This window comes from Mustela erminea, chromosome 18 (genome assembly GCF_009829155.1).
Source record: "Mustela erminea isolate mMusErm1 chromosome 18, mMusErm1.Pri, whole genome shotgun sequence".
NCBI lineage: Eukaryota > Metazoa > Chordata > Mammalia > Carnivora > Mustelidae > Mustela > Mustela erminea.
In genome coordinates this window covers 30,503,456-30,516,661 of record NC_045631.1, presented here as the reverse complement: position 1 = coordinate 30,516,661, position 13,206 = coordinate 30,503,456, and the positions used below count along the sequence as shown (strand labels likewise).

Here is a 13,206-nt window from a genome sequence, read left to right as displayed (position 1 = left end):
AGGGTCAGACTGCTGCAGAAGCCCCAGACCAGTCAGGTGGTGTAGCACCTGATTTCTTTCTTTACCTGAGACTCTCTCCATGTGTGGCTGCCTGGATAAAGGTTAGTGCAATTTGTGCAGTGACAGTTTGAATAAGTTGGGATCTGTATTTCCCAGAATCTTCCTTTCTGCATGGTTCCAGGCAGGAGCTGGCCATAAGGGGAATTTGCATAAGATTTGGAAGGTGGAGGTGAAGCAGCAGCCATTACCCTCTAAAGGTTGTCACAGTTGGAAGCAGTTACAGAGAGAGGTGTGGGGGGGTTCCAGATTGTTCCTGTTCTCCCCTGGTCCTGATTGGCCTCTTTTTACCAACTGGTGACCCTATTGACTGATGGTGGCCCAGGACTCAGTGCCAGATGCTTGACAGTGATCCTCAAAGTAAGTAACTATACAGGGGCACAGCTTCCCACTGACCTCCCGGGAGCTTGCGTTTGCCATCCCATTTCAGTGCTGGATGTGTTTAGCTTCTCGGATTGACCAAACAGTGACCTCTTCTCTGATTCCCGATTTTCTGACTGATCCTGTACTTCCTGAGCTACTCCCACCATTGTGCATGCCCTCCTTCCTGTAATAAATTCCTTATCCCATAACTTCATAACTTAGGGCATTTCTGCTTCCCTGAATAACTTCTGACTATATTCCTCGTAGCCTGCATAGACTCCAGGGCAATCGAAGAATGGAACTTTCCACCTGCTTTCTTATTATGAAAATTCTTTGGCTGCAAGAGACAGAAAGCCATATTGAACAAATTTAAGCAAAAAAAAAGGGGACCTTTCTTGGCTTGTATCCTCAACCCACGAAAGTGCAGGGGTGACAAAAGCCAGGAGTTCAAAACGGTTAGTCTCTCTGCTCTTTTCCTGTTAGATTCATTCTCTCCTCCATCAGGAAATACTGATCAGTGCAGCCTGGGTCACAGGTACACCAGGCCAGAGGAATGAGACATTATAATCAATCCAGCCTGATCACCTCCTCCCCACCTTTATGATTTGGGGTTGAGTCTATTATCAGAGGAAATGTAGCACAAATGTGGCCTCTGTGGGTATTGCTGTGAACCAGGAAGCTACCTTCATTTACATTGACAGCACCCATTTAGTAGATTAAATTGGGTGATTTTGAGCACAGATAAAGCCCTTTCTAGCTAAGGTATCCAAGAGATATTTAGTGGTTGGAAGACACAAACTAATTGCATACGCTGCTCAGAGAATCTGATAGTACTCTAAAGTGCTTTAAGACCTTTTACACTGTACTAGAAATCCTACAACCACCCACCAGGGTTTACTGGGCATCCTTCTTGATTGCTTGCTTGTTTTCTTAGATTTTATTTTTCTTAAGTAATCTCTACACACAATGTGGGGCTCAAACTCACAACCCCATGATCAAGAGTCACATGCTCTCCCAACTGAGCTGGCTGGGTATTACTGGGCATCTGGAGATGGAGCTCTAAAACATGTCTCATAATTGGCTAAGACAGGCAGAAGGCATTCTGACAATGAAAGAGGGGAGACCATCTTTGTTCTTAGACATTACAAGAAACAAGAGAAGGAAGGGTAAGAGATAAATACAAGTTTTAATCAGGAAATGAAGGAAGTGAAAGATGGAGACCATTATACCCTTACCATGTTGCATCTCCCTAACCACAAACATGGTATATAATCTCTCTGTTTGTTTAGGAATTTTTTTATGTATCTGAATAAAGACTTTAAGTTTTCTCCATAGTAGCTTTGACCATATTTTGTTAGACTTCTTCCTAGTTAGTGTACAGATTTTGGCCCTATTATAAATAGTACTTTTAAAATTAAAATTTCTTCAAAAAAATTAAATTAAATTTTCTAATTGTATGCTATTGGTGAATAGGAAAGCAATTTGTGAGTGGCGGCAAGGATCTTATGTCTAAAAACTTTAGTGAACTTGCTCATTAGTTCTAAGAGTTTATCCAGAGAGGCTCTTGAATTTTCTATATATTGTCTCCTAATTTTCACATGAAGATTAATTTTCCTTCAGTGAAAAATCCAAATGAAATAATACAAATCTAGGACCATTATACTCTGTACTAATTTTCCTTGCATTAACATTTATACATAAACTAATATTTATTTAGCTCTGACCGGAAATCTTATGGTCTATGGAAGTGTTTTGCAAAGTGTGTTGCATCCACCAACATAAGGTTTTCATATTTCATACTATATTCTTTTTTAGAGATTCACAAAGGCTCTGAGAAGTCCTGCAAAGAAATCTTTCTAACTTGGTGAAATCCTACATTCCGAACTGATTTTTAACACGAAACCCCTTTTCAAGCAATATCTTCCAGTCTTCTGAGAAATTACTTTTTATAAAGGGCACACTTTGGGAAATGATGGTCTTAGGAAACATAGTCATTGTGAAAATTGCTTAACTCCAGGATTTTCTCAAAGAATCTACTGTCTCTTTCACTATGTTTTCTGGAAGCTGGGCTGGGCAGAACAAGGTTCTGCTTGGCTTTTGCAGTTTCTACTCTCCAGTCATTAACAATAACTCCCTATGAGTTAATGCCAGTATTATAAAAGAAAGAAAAATATTCATATTAAATATCATGAGACTACCTACTACTTCTTTTCCTTAGGAACAGTCCACAGCTGGTCACAGTGGGAAATCATCCTTGAAATTCTGCCTCTCTCTCTCTCTCTCTCTCTCTCTCTCTATATATATATATATATATATATATATATATATATTTAAGGTTTTATTTATTTATTTGACAGGAAGAGAGATCACAAGTAGGCAAAGAGGCAGGCAGAGAGAAGGTGGGGAAGCAGGCTCTCCACTGAGCAGAGAGCCCGATGTGGGGCTCGACTCCAGGACCCTGAGATCATGACCTGGGCCAAAGGCAGAGGCTTAACCCACTGAGCCACCCAGTCACACCTCTGTCAATATATTTTAACTGATATGGAGATGAGATCTTTCTCTGATTCTATTGCTCTTCCTGCTAAGCCCCAGGCCATCAGCTCTTATGCCATGTTTTTTTCCTTACATTGTACAGAACTACACATGTTTATCAAAAGCTGTCCCTTCTGTGTTCTGGATTATGTACAAAGGCTACAAATTCATCAGAGTACAAGTAAATAAATGGAAATAGAAAAGGTCCACAAGTAGGAACATATTTTATTAGGGGGAAAATGCTTTAATTATGTAAATCTTCCTTGTGTTACTCTTATTTTAAAGTAAACCTTATGCCCAACATGGGGCTCAAACTCATGACCCTGAGATCAAGAGTCACATGCTATAGCACTGAGCCAGCCAGGTGCCCCTTGCATTACTCTTTCTGATCTGAATGTTTATTCAGTCATTTGAAAGGGTAACAATGTATCCATCTCAGTGGGTCTCTCCCAGGTGTACATCAAAATCATTTGTGGAGCTCTGCAAAAATATAAATAGCTAAGCCCTACCTGAGAACCTAACAATTAGAATCTGTATGGAGAAGCTTAGGCACTTGTATTTTATTAATTTGAGAAAAAGACAGTGTGAGCGAGAGAGAGAGAGAGAGAGAGAGTGTGTGTGTGCTCACTCACACAAGCTGGGGGAGGGACAAAGGGAGAAGCAGACTCCCCACTGAGCAGGGAGCCCAATGTGGAACTCAATCCCAGGACCCTGAGATCATGACCTGAGCTGAAAGTAGATGCTTAACCGACAAAGCCACCCAGGTGCCACTGTATTTTTGTTTTTTAAGATTTTATTTATTTATTTATTTAGAATGTGAGCAGCTGGGGAGGTGCACAGTGAGAGGGAGAGAGAATCTCAAGCAGACTCCAAGCTGAGCAAGGAACCCAACTTGGGGCTTGATGCCAAGACCCTGACATCGCAACCTGAGCTGAAATTCAGTTGGCACTTGTATTTTTAAAAGCTTTGCAACTTATTCTCTACCATTTACTCTATGGCCTTTCTTTTTTAATAAACGATTTTTCCATATGGCCTCGCCTAAATTTTTTGTCTGATTTTGATTCTAAATAATAAAAAATATTTTTGAAAACAAATCAATTCCAAACCCACTTCCCAAACACATGAAATTTTTTTCCCATGTCTGGCTCTAGTCCTTTTTCATGTAGAGACATTTTTGAATTCTGAATTTGTCACTTAACATTTTATTTATAAAATTTTCCATGCTATCATATAGTGGTAAGATTTGTCACTTTAGGAAATATATGATATTCCAGAAAGCATTTATTTCCAGAAAGTAGTACCATATTTTAGCATTTAATCATTTGTATCATATTAAAGCATTTATTTGTATCATATTTTAGCTAACCATTCCCTTACTATTGGACATTTAAGCTGTTTCTCTATTTTTTTTTTTTAAGTGATCTCTACACCCAGTGTGGGGCTCAAATTCACAACCTTGAGACCAAGAGTCTGATGCTCCAATGACTAAGCCAGTCAGGTGCCCCCTGTTTCTCCATTTTAGAATGCTCTAGAAAAAATGGCAATGAAGAGCTTGGTGTGTATGCTGCTTTCCTTTTGAATCAATGCCCTTGAGATGATTTTCTGAAAATCTAGTTATTGGGTCAAAGGATATGAACTTTTTTTATGAGTCTGTTAATGATTACTAAATTGCTTTCCAAAAGGTTGAACAAATTCACAAAGCCATGCCCCAACTCCATGGCATGACTGCTCAGGTTTTCAAGGAGGGGCAGGCAATACTAGAGCCCTGTTTGGTGTTCCCATAACAGGTTGAAAAAATGTTTCCAAATGTAGCAGTCATATTACTTAAGAAGTAAGTTAAGAAAATGAATAACAACAGTATACTGTCACCCCTCAACTATCTCATCTACCATGTGCCAGTATTTTCCTTGCATTCTATTTAATCCTTAAAAAAAGCAAACAAAAAAGCAAACAACAACAACAAAAATGGCAAGTTAGATCTTACTGCCCCTCCTTTTACAGACTGAAGAAAGAGTGGAAAAGATTTTGAGTAACTTGCTGCCCAGATCTGGGTCTAGGTCTTAAGATTCCTGGCAGCCTCAGCCTTCCTCCTCTTGGAGCCCCCAGCTCCTATTTAGGGAGGTCCAGCAAAGAGGGAGGTCTGGAGAGATCACAAAGAGAGATAAACAAACACTGGGCCAGCCCATCTATTCCAGCCATGACAGCCAAGGCACTAGACATGTGAGTGATGCCATCTTGGATCTTCCAATCTTAGTCAAGTCACCTAGCCAACAACATAGGGAGCAGAAACAAACCATCCAATGAGCTAAAAATCGGTGATTGTTTTAAGCCACTTCAGTTTTGGGATGGCATGGTTTGGTATGCAACAACAAATAATGGGAGCAATACATTTTATTTTGGTAAGTAACAAATGCAGAAAGAGTAGCGGGGATACCTTCGAGCTCCCTTAACTCTAACACAGGCAGAATATAAGTCACTGACATTTACCACCTTTTCATCCCGCGTCTGTACTTACCTCTGTCACAGCACTGACCCCACTGCACATGGCCTTCACCATGTTCATGTCTGCCTTCTCTACCAGATGCGGGGCCTCCGCCTTGGTAGCCACAACACCTTACACAAGACCTAGCACAAAATAATTAATACACATATGTTGAATGAATCTTGACTTGTTCCTGATTGCTTAATAAAAGCACTTGAAATGGAATAATAGCTTTTATTTATTGGGCTCAGCACTGTGCAAAGTATTTCATATGGGGTATCTCAGTTTATCTTCACAAAAATTGCATAAAGTGAGTCCTGTAATTACCCTCATTTTACAGATGAGGATACTGAGAGGCTAGGTCAAATTACTTGAGGTTACAAGTGTTTTGTTTCTTTTTTTCTTAATTAATTAACAAGGAGACAGAAGTTTATTGAGGACACTGCAAGGGAGCAGAGGGTGGGACGACAAAGGAGAGACTGTCTGCCAGGAGGTGGGGTGGGGGGCTGCTGTTGTTGTTGGGGGTAGTGAGAAGGCATGGGAATATATGGAATTTTCTGGTTCCTGTTCCCAGTTGTAAGTAGCCCATTGGTCAGCCAGGGACTCTGGCTATTTTGAGGTGGGTTGCCTGATGGCCTGTCTGTATTCAGCCCTGGGGTCACTGTGGGTTCTTCTGCCTTAATCAAGCTTCCATTGCTCAAGCCTGTTTGCCTGAAAGTGGCCTCTATATGCCCCCCTGACTGATTAAGGAGGACAAATCTTTGGCATTTGGGTGGAGGGCGCATCTTCAGTAGCTGCTTTCTGCTGGATGTAGGTGGGGGCTGTCCCGACCTAAGCTGTCCATCAGGGGTTCTGTGCCATTAAAGACCAGAGCATGGTGTTAGAGGAATGTGCTGAGAGGCGATCCGAGTGAGATTCTCTGGTGGTCAGGTCTGATGGCACTGGCTGGAACCCTTGTGGAATCATCACTTGTGTGTGGAATTGTTGGATTCACTCGGATCCACAGAAATGTAGATCAAGATGGTGGCTGGACCCATGGGAAAAAGGAAAAAGGGGGATGCGGAAAGAAGCAAGAAGCAAGGCTGAGAGTCACTGGGCTTCAGGAGGGGTTCCAACTGAGTCTGAGTCTGCAGTATGTGCGGATTCACCCTGGATGGGCTGCCACTGCCAACTGTGCCACAAATTGGGAATGGACGCCTCAGGGGGATGGAGTGTGAGAGGCGAGGACACAGGCAGTCCAACCTCTCTGCCTTCAGCCCTTCAGACCAACACCAGAGAGCTGCCCTGGCCAGAGACCTTCAGCTGTCTGAGGAACACTAGGGTTAGGCTGATAGAGGGCTGAAAGTTGAAAGAAGGGGGAGGGAAGGATCCCTCCGAAGGGCAAGGGGGAAAATCCCTCACCCTTTTGGGCAAGGGTGGTCCAGCAGGTTCCCCCTGGGGCTCTGATCCTCATGGAGGAGAAACCTCAGCTGGAGGTCGTCAGATTCCCAGGGAGTACTAGAGTCAGTCCACCGAGGGAGAGTCCCGAGACATTCCCAGAAAAATCGTGGAGAGTCCTGGCCCTGCATGGCTGTGGTTCCAACCTGTGAGGGCCACCAAGTGGGGGTGACCCAATCCGGTGGAGGCCAATGTGTGGGCAGTGAAAGAATTCACCCAAGGCAGAACAAAAGAGATAGAAATTTATTGAATACACTGCAAGGGAGCAGTGGGCAGGCCAGCAAAGGAGAGACTGTTTGCCACAAGAGCATTTTAAATACCTGTACTGAGGGACGCCTGGCTGGCTCAGTCAGTGGAACATGTGACTCTTAATCTCAGGGTTATGAGTTCAAACCCTATGTTGGGTATAGAGATTACTTAAAAATAAATTCTTTAAAAACAAAAAAACCAGGGACGCCTGGGTGGCTCAGTTGGTTGGGCAGCTGCCTTCGGCTCAGGTCATGATCCCAGCGTCCTGGGATTGAGTCCCACATCGGGCTCCTTGCTCCGCAGGGAGCCTGCTTCTCCCTCTGACTCTGCCTGCCACTCTGTCTACCTGTGCTCACTCTCTCTCTCTCTCTCTCTCTCTGACAAATAAAAAACAAAACAAAACAAAACAAAACAAAACAAAAAAACCAAAACCGACCAAACCAAAACCTGTACTGAACAAGGCAATACTTTAGGCTTTGGCAGTGGTTAAGTGAATGAAGCCATTGCAGTGTGTTGCACAAAACCCCTGGAGGTCTGGTTGCCTGACTGTGTCATAGTAGACAGCACTAGTTCTGTTAGAGCTCACAGCCAACTGCAGGAATGTCATGGAGGGTTGTGCAGGTTGTGTCCTGCACAAGGACATCTAGCCCAAGGGCAAGTAGAGGCTGAAATCTAGACTGTGCCATTGCACTCTGCTCACTATGGAGCCTGGCACAGAGCTGTGTCTGTCTGGGGGAGGGGACACCTGTTACCTAATTTGCACAATGTCACTGTGTGGGCTACTGGCAGTTCTCGATGGAACACGTTAGTTTGTAGGAAACTGGAGTGTCTCATCAAACAGAAGTCAGAAACTTGCCAGATTTTAGAATAGATAGAGCCAAGAAAATAGTTCCAGAGGACTCGTGGAGGGTGAGTGGAGGTTGGGGACAATGGAAAACTTTGGGTGCAGTATCTGAGCTCCCATATCATTATGTGCTCTACCCCATCACTCCTAGAGGTGAGTCGCCTTGGGAAAAGGTGTCATCCCACAGAAGATCCCATCCCTGTGGGTTATCTGAGACTCCTAGATCTTGCTGTTTTAGACAATCCCAGTTGCAGCGGTGTACCAAAAGGTAGGCACACTAACAAAATAAACACTGCACAACATATTATAAACCTTACGAGAGAGGGCTCACTGCAGCGTTCTTAGAGAGTCCAAGCAACTTGAGCCTCCCTACACGCAGCATGGTCAGATGGCCTCCTGGGAGGATTGTGACAGTGGGCCCAGAAGGAAATCCCTCCCACGGGATAAAATAAAGTAGGTAACAGTCTCTGATAATTAACTGCTTCTCTGTGTCCACGAGCTTGGCTAGAGCTGAAGGACCTAAACTGCTTTGGGGTACAACTTCACCCTGTCTGAAGTAGTTTACAGAGTTTCTTAGGCTGCGCTTCCCAACTGTACTGCCATTGCAAGAAGCTGAGAGGAGTGGAGAGGCTCTGGGAAAGGAAACACACCCCTGCATGACGCCCACTGAACAGAACCTGAATCAAGGTCTTAAATATGTAGCTGAAAAGTTCCCAGGAAATATATGGTGGTGGTGAGGTGATAGCCTGAGTGCTGGCTATCTGAGGCCCCTTCATGATAACCCCTTGGATGGGGCCTCTGCCCTGTGAAGCTAGGACACCTTGGGTCCAGAGGGGGAGGAAGGGGACAGCCCCCTTTTATCACCAGCTAAATGACTTCACATTCCCTTTCACCAACTGTCTGCCATGGGTTCCAGAAAGAAAGATACTGTATCAGTGTCTTAGGGCTGCTGGAACAAAGTATCACAAACTGGGTGGCTCAAAACAACAGAAATGTATTGTCTCACAGTTCTCGAAGGAAGAAGTAAAAAATGAAGGTGTTCGAGAAGTGTTGTTTCTTCTTCACTCCTGGTGGATTGCTGGCAATCTCTGGCATTCCTTGGCTTCCAGATGCATAAACCCAATCCTCTCCTGTCCCATGGCACTTCTCTCTGTGTTTCTTATCTTCCTGTGGCTGTCTGCCAGATTGCATTAGGGGTCAAATCTACTCTGGCATGACCTCAGCTTAACTTACATCTGCAACAAACCTGTTTCCAAATAGTCACGTTCTGAGGTACTGGGGTTGGGATTTCATCATATCTTTTTTTTTTTTTTTTTAAGATTGTATTTATTTATTTGACAGACAGAGATCACAAGCAAGCAGAGAGGCAGGCAGAGAAAGAGGAGGAAGCAGGCTCCCTGCTGAGCAGAGAGGCTGATGTGGGGCTTGATCCCAGGACCCTGGGACCATGACCTGAGCCAAAGGCAGAGGCTTTAACCCACTGAGCCATCCAGGGGCCCCTCAGCATATCTTTTTTAAGGGGACACAAATCAAACATGGAGCAGCCATGTTTCTGTATCAAACTGCTTGCTGATTCTCTAGGTCTGTCTCCAGTAGTGCTATAGTGAGTTGGTTAATCCATGGGCTTCAAGTCAGATTTCTGAGGTTAAAACCTTGCCTCCACTGCTGTGTGATTAAGGGCTGCAGAATGGGAATGCAGTAGAATGAGAGCGTCTATTATCTGAGGCTGGTGGAGGACTGGAAGAAAGTACTTTGCACAGTGCCGGGCATTAAGTGTTCATTAAGTATTAGCTATGGGTATTATTATTCTCTATTTCTTTTTTTTAAAAGATTTTATCTATCTATTTATTTGACAGAGAGCAGGAACACAAGCAGGGGGAGAGAGAGAGAGGGAAAAGCAGGCTTCCTGCTGAGCAGGGAGCCCAGTGTGGGACTCAATCCCAGGACCCTGGTATCATGACCTGAGGCCAAAGACAGATGTTTAACAGACTGAGCCACCCAGGTGTCCCTCCCTAACTTTTTCTATTGACTTCTTTAGGAGTAGATCATTTACTCTTCTCTGCAGACACAGCATGATCCTGGGGGTATAACCAGTGGAGAATGGGAGGGGTTTAGTTTCACTTGTTTATTCAATGAAACTGAAGGTGCTAGGACACTCCCTCACTGTATTGCCCATTAAGGGGACAGTTCATATTTGCTAGCACTGGAAAAGTTCCGTCTGCGGATGCTTCTGGTAGGAAACGCAGGACACTTCTCAAATATGTGTCCTCTGAAGTTAAATGTGCTGCCAAGAGAAGACAACTGGTTGACTTTATAACAGCCTCACAGGGGCACCTGGCTGGCTCTGTGGGTAGAATGTGTGACTCTTGACCTCAGGGTTGTGGTTCAGGCACCACGTTGGGTGTATAGCCTACTTAAATAAACACAAAAAACAAAAAACAAGAGCCTCACAAGAGGACATACTGGTGATGTTTTGATGAAAGTTGCTGTGGTCCTAAAGTCCTCACTCAGCCTTATGACAGATTCAGAAACTCCACCACATTTGAATTCCAAAACTGAAAGCTGACTCAAACAACAAACCTTTACAAGGTCTACGAGATGGAGAAAACAAGAGGGTCATTTGTGTAATTTACAGTGACCAAAATCTACCTGTAAGGCGGTCCAGCTATGGCTTCTCTCCTCGGAGAGAATTATCAGAAGGTTGTTTTGTGGGTATGGAAACAGGATGAGGGGCAGAGTTCTAGGATTTAAATGAATAATAGTACTGGGTTCTGATCTGACCATTTCCACTTAACCAGAGAGGGCAGTGTCTTGATTAGACTGGATTAAGTGCCTTCTCCCTAAGACAGGCACTACTCACTCCCCAACTTTTTCTTTTGGTCTCCTTTGTCACTTCCTACTTCTAACTGACATATTCCTTTTTTTTTTTTTTTAAAGATACACTGTTACCTTCTGTCTTGTTCCACTTATTAGATTCTTACTCTTTTATTTAAAAAAAATTTTTTTATTAAGTAATCTCTATTCCCAATGTGGGTCTCCAACTCACGAACCTGAGCTCAAGAGTTACATGCTCTACAGACTAAGCCAGCCAGGTTCCCATTATTATTATTTTTTAACATCAGGATTAGAGAATCTGATAGAAGTTATCCATGACTATTTTCACAGAAAAACATCATACTTAAAAAACTATGTGAGCAATTTCAGAGGGTTCACAAAAGTCCTTGAAGCTGTTTTATATATATTATCTTAAAATCCCTGTCTTTTTTTTTGTTTTTAAGATTTTATTTTATTGGGGCACCTGGGTGGCTCAGTGGGTTAAATCCTCTGCCTTAGGCTCAGGTCATGATCCCAGCATCCTGGGTTCGAGCCCCACATCAGGCTCTCTGCTCGTCAGGGAGCCTTCTCCCCCCCCCCCCCCCCCCCCCCCCCCCGCCCACTCTGCCTGCCTCTCTGCCTACTTGTGATCTCTGTCTGTCAAATAAATAAATTAAATCTTTAAAAAAAAAAAGGTTTAATTTATTTATTTGACAGAGATCACAAGTAGGCAGAGAGGCAGGCAGAGAGAGGGGAGGGAGCAGGCTCCCTGCTAAGCAGAGAGTCTGATGCAGGGCTCAATCCCAGGACCCTGGATCATGACTGAGCTAAAGACAGAGGCTTTAACCCGCTGAGCCACCCAGGCACCCCTTAAAATCCCTGCCTTAAGCAGGCTTTTTCCCATATTGAGCTGATGCTAAAGTTTAAGCCTCTTCCTCAGGGCCAAGTTCTTAAGATGGCCCTCCATCCTCACCTCCCTTCTCATTCCTCCACATTCTCATTCTCATACTAGGGCCACCTTGTGACCTCTGCACTGCCCTGACCTTGTGGCTGGCCACCTCTGCCTCCGCCACAGCTGCTGGGTTGATCTTTAGCTGTGATTATAGTTAATCCTGTCTTCAGCCCCCCCCCCCCCCCCCCGTGAACTGTGTCTTACACTTTCCCTAGTACTCCAGTTACCCCACTTCACCTCTTCCTTCGCTCATATGACCACACCTAGGATAGGACTAACACATTGATATCATTTCCTCCTGCTTTTCTGCCCCTCCTCATAACCATATTCATAGCCTTGTCTCCCTCTTTTTTTCTACTTCCTCCTATTCCCCATTTTTTCCTACCAATCCTTCCAGGACATAACAGCTTGAACATCATTTTCCCAGGTTCTCCCCCATAGACATTCCATCCCTCCACCACCACCAGGGCATTGTCTTTCTTTAAAATATCCACTTAAAAAAAAAAAGATTTTATTTATTTATTTGACACAGAGAGAGAGATCACAAGCAAGCAGAGAGGCAGGCAGAGAGAGAGGGGGGAAGGAGGCCCCCTGCTGAGCAGAGAGCCTGATGTGGGGCTTGATCCCAGGACCCTGAGATCATGACCTGAGCTGAAGGCAGAGGCTTAACCCAGGCACCCCTAAAATGTCCACTTTTTAAATGATTTTCAACACAAATTTGTATTTCCAACTTCTGTCACTTTGAACTTCAGATGTGCATATACAACTTAACTACTTATTTGCACTCGACAGTCACAAAACACTAAATATAGAGTGGCTCCCAAATGAAACCAATGATTCACTGTCCCCATCTTCCCTCATCTCAATAAATTGTACCCCATTTAACATAGTGGTTCAAGCCAGAGAAAGGATTGTTTTCCTTACCTCAACATGAGTGAAGTAGTCTTGTTGGTACTTCTTCCAAAATATACCTTGTGTCCAAAGCCATCTCTGCATACCCACTGCCATGACTCTTAGCTCAGGCCAGCACAATTTCTCATCTGGCTCATTGTAGCAGTCTCTCTTCTGGTCTCCCTGCTTCTTCTTCTAATCCATTCTTTCCATAGCAGCTTCAGTTTCCTTTTAAAAACAGAAGTTATATTGTATCACTCTTTCTCTTTTAAAGTAGGTGCCACACCCAAGGCAGGGCTTGAACTCAGCACCCAGAGAACAAGACCTGAGCTGAGATCAAGAGTCAGATGCTTAACTTACTGAGCCACCTATGCACTCTTAGTATTATTTTCTACTTAACCTTTTTTAATGGATTCCCGTTTATTCAATAAACGCTTTTTTTACTGAGTGCCCTCCATATGTCATGCCCCCAATGATATCAGCTCTTGTGAATAAATGAAGTATATAGAATGTAGATAGTGGTAAGTGCTGTGAAGAAAAATAAAGAAGGGGTGAGGGATAGAGAATTGTGTGGGTGGGGGTGTG

At 43.7% G+C, this 13,206-nt stretch overlaps 1 long non-coding RNA gene across 1 annotated transcript in view; it reads right to left on the bottom strand.

Moving 5' to 3' along the window:
* Positions 1-13,206, bottom strand: part of LOC116578278 — a 54,357-nt gene that overhangs the window by 39,728 nt on the left and 1,423 nt on the right. Inside the window, exons 2-3 of the long non-coding RNA XR_004280796.1 lie at positions 12,655-12,849; positions 5,468-5,577 (exon numbers count right to left, since the gene is read on the bottom strand). This is a non-coding gene — a long non-coding RNA (uncharacterized LOC116578278). The remainder of the gene's footprint in view (positions 1-5,467; positions 5,578-12,654; positions 12,850-13,206) is intronic.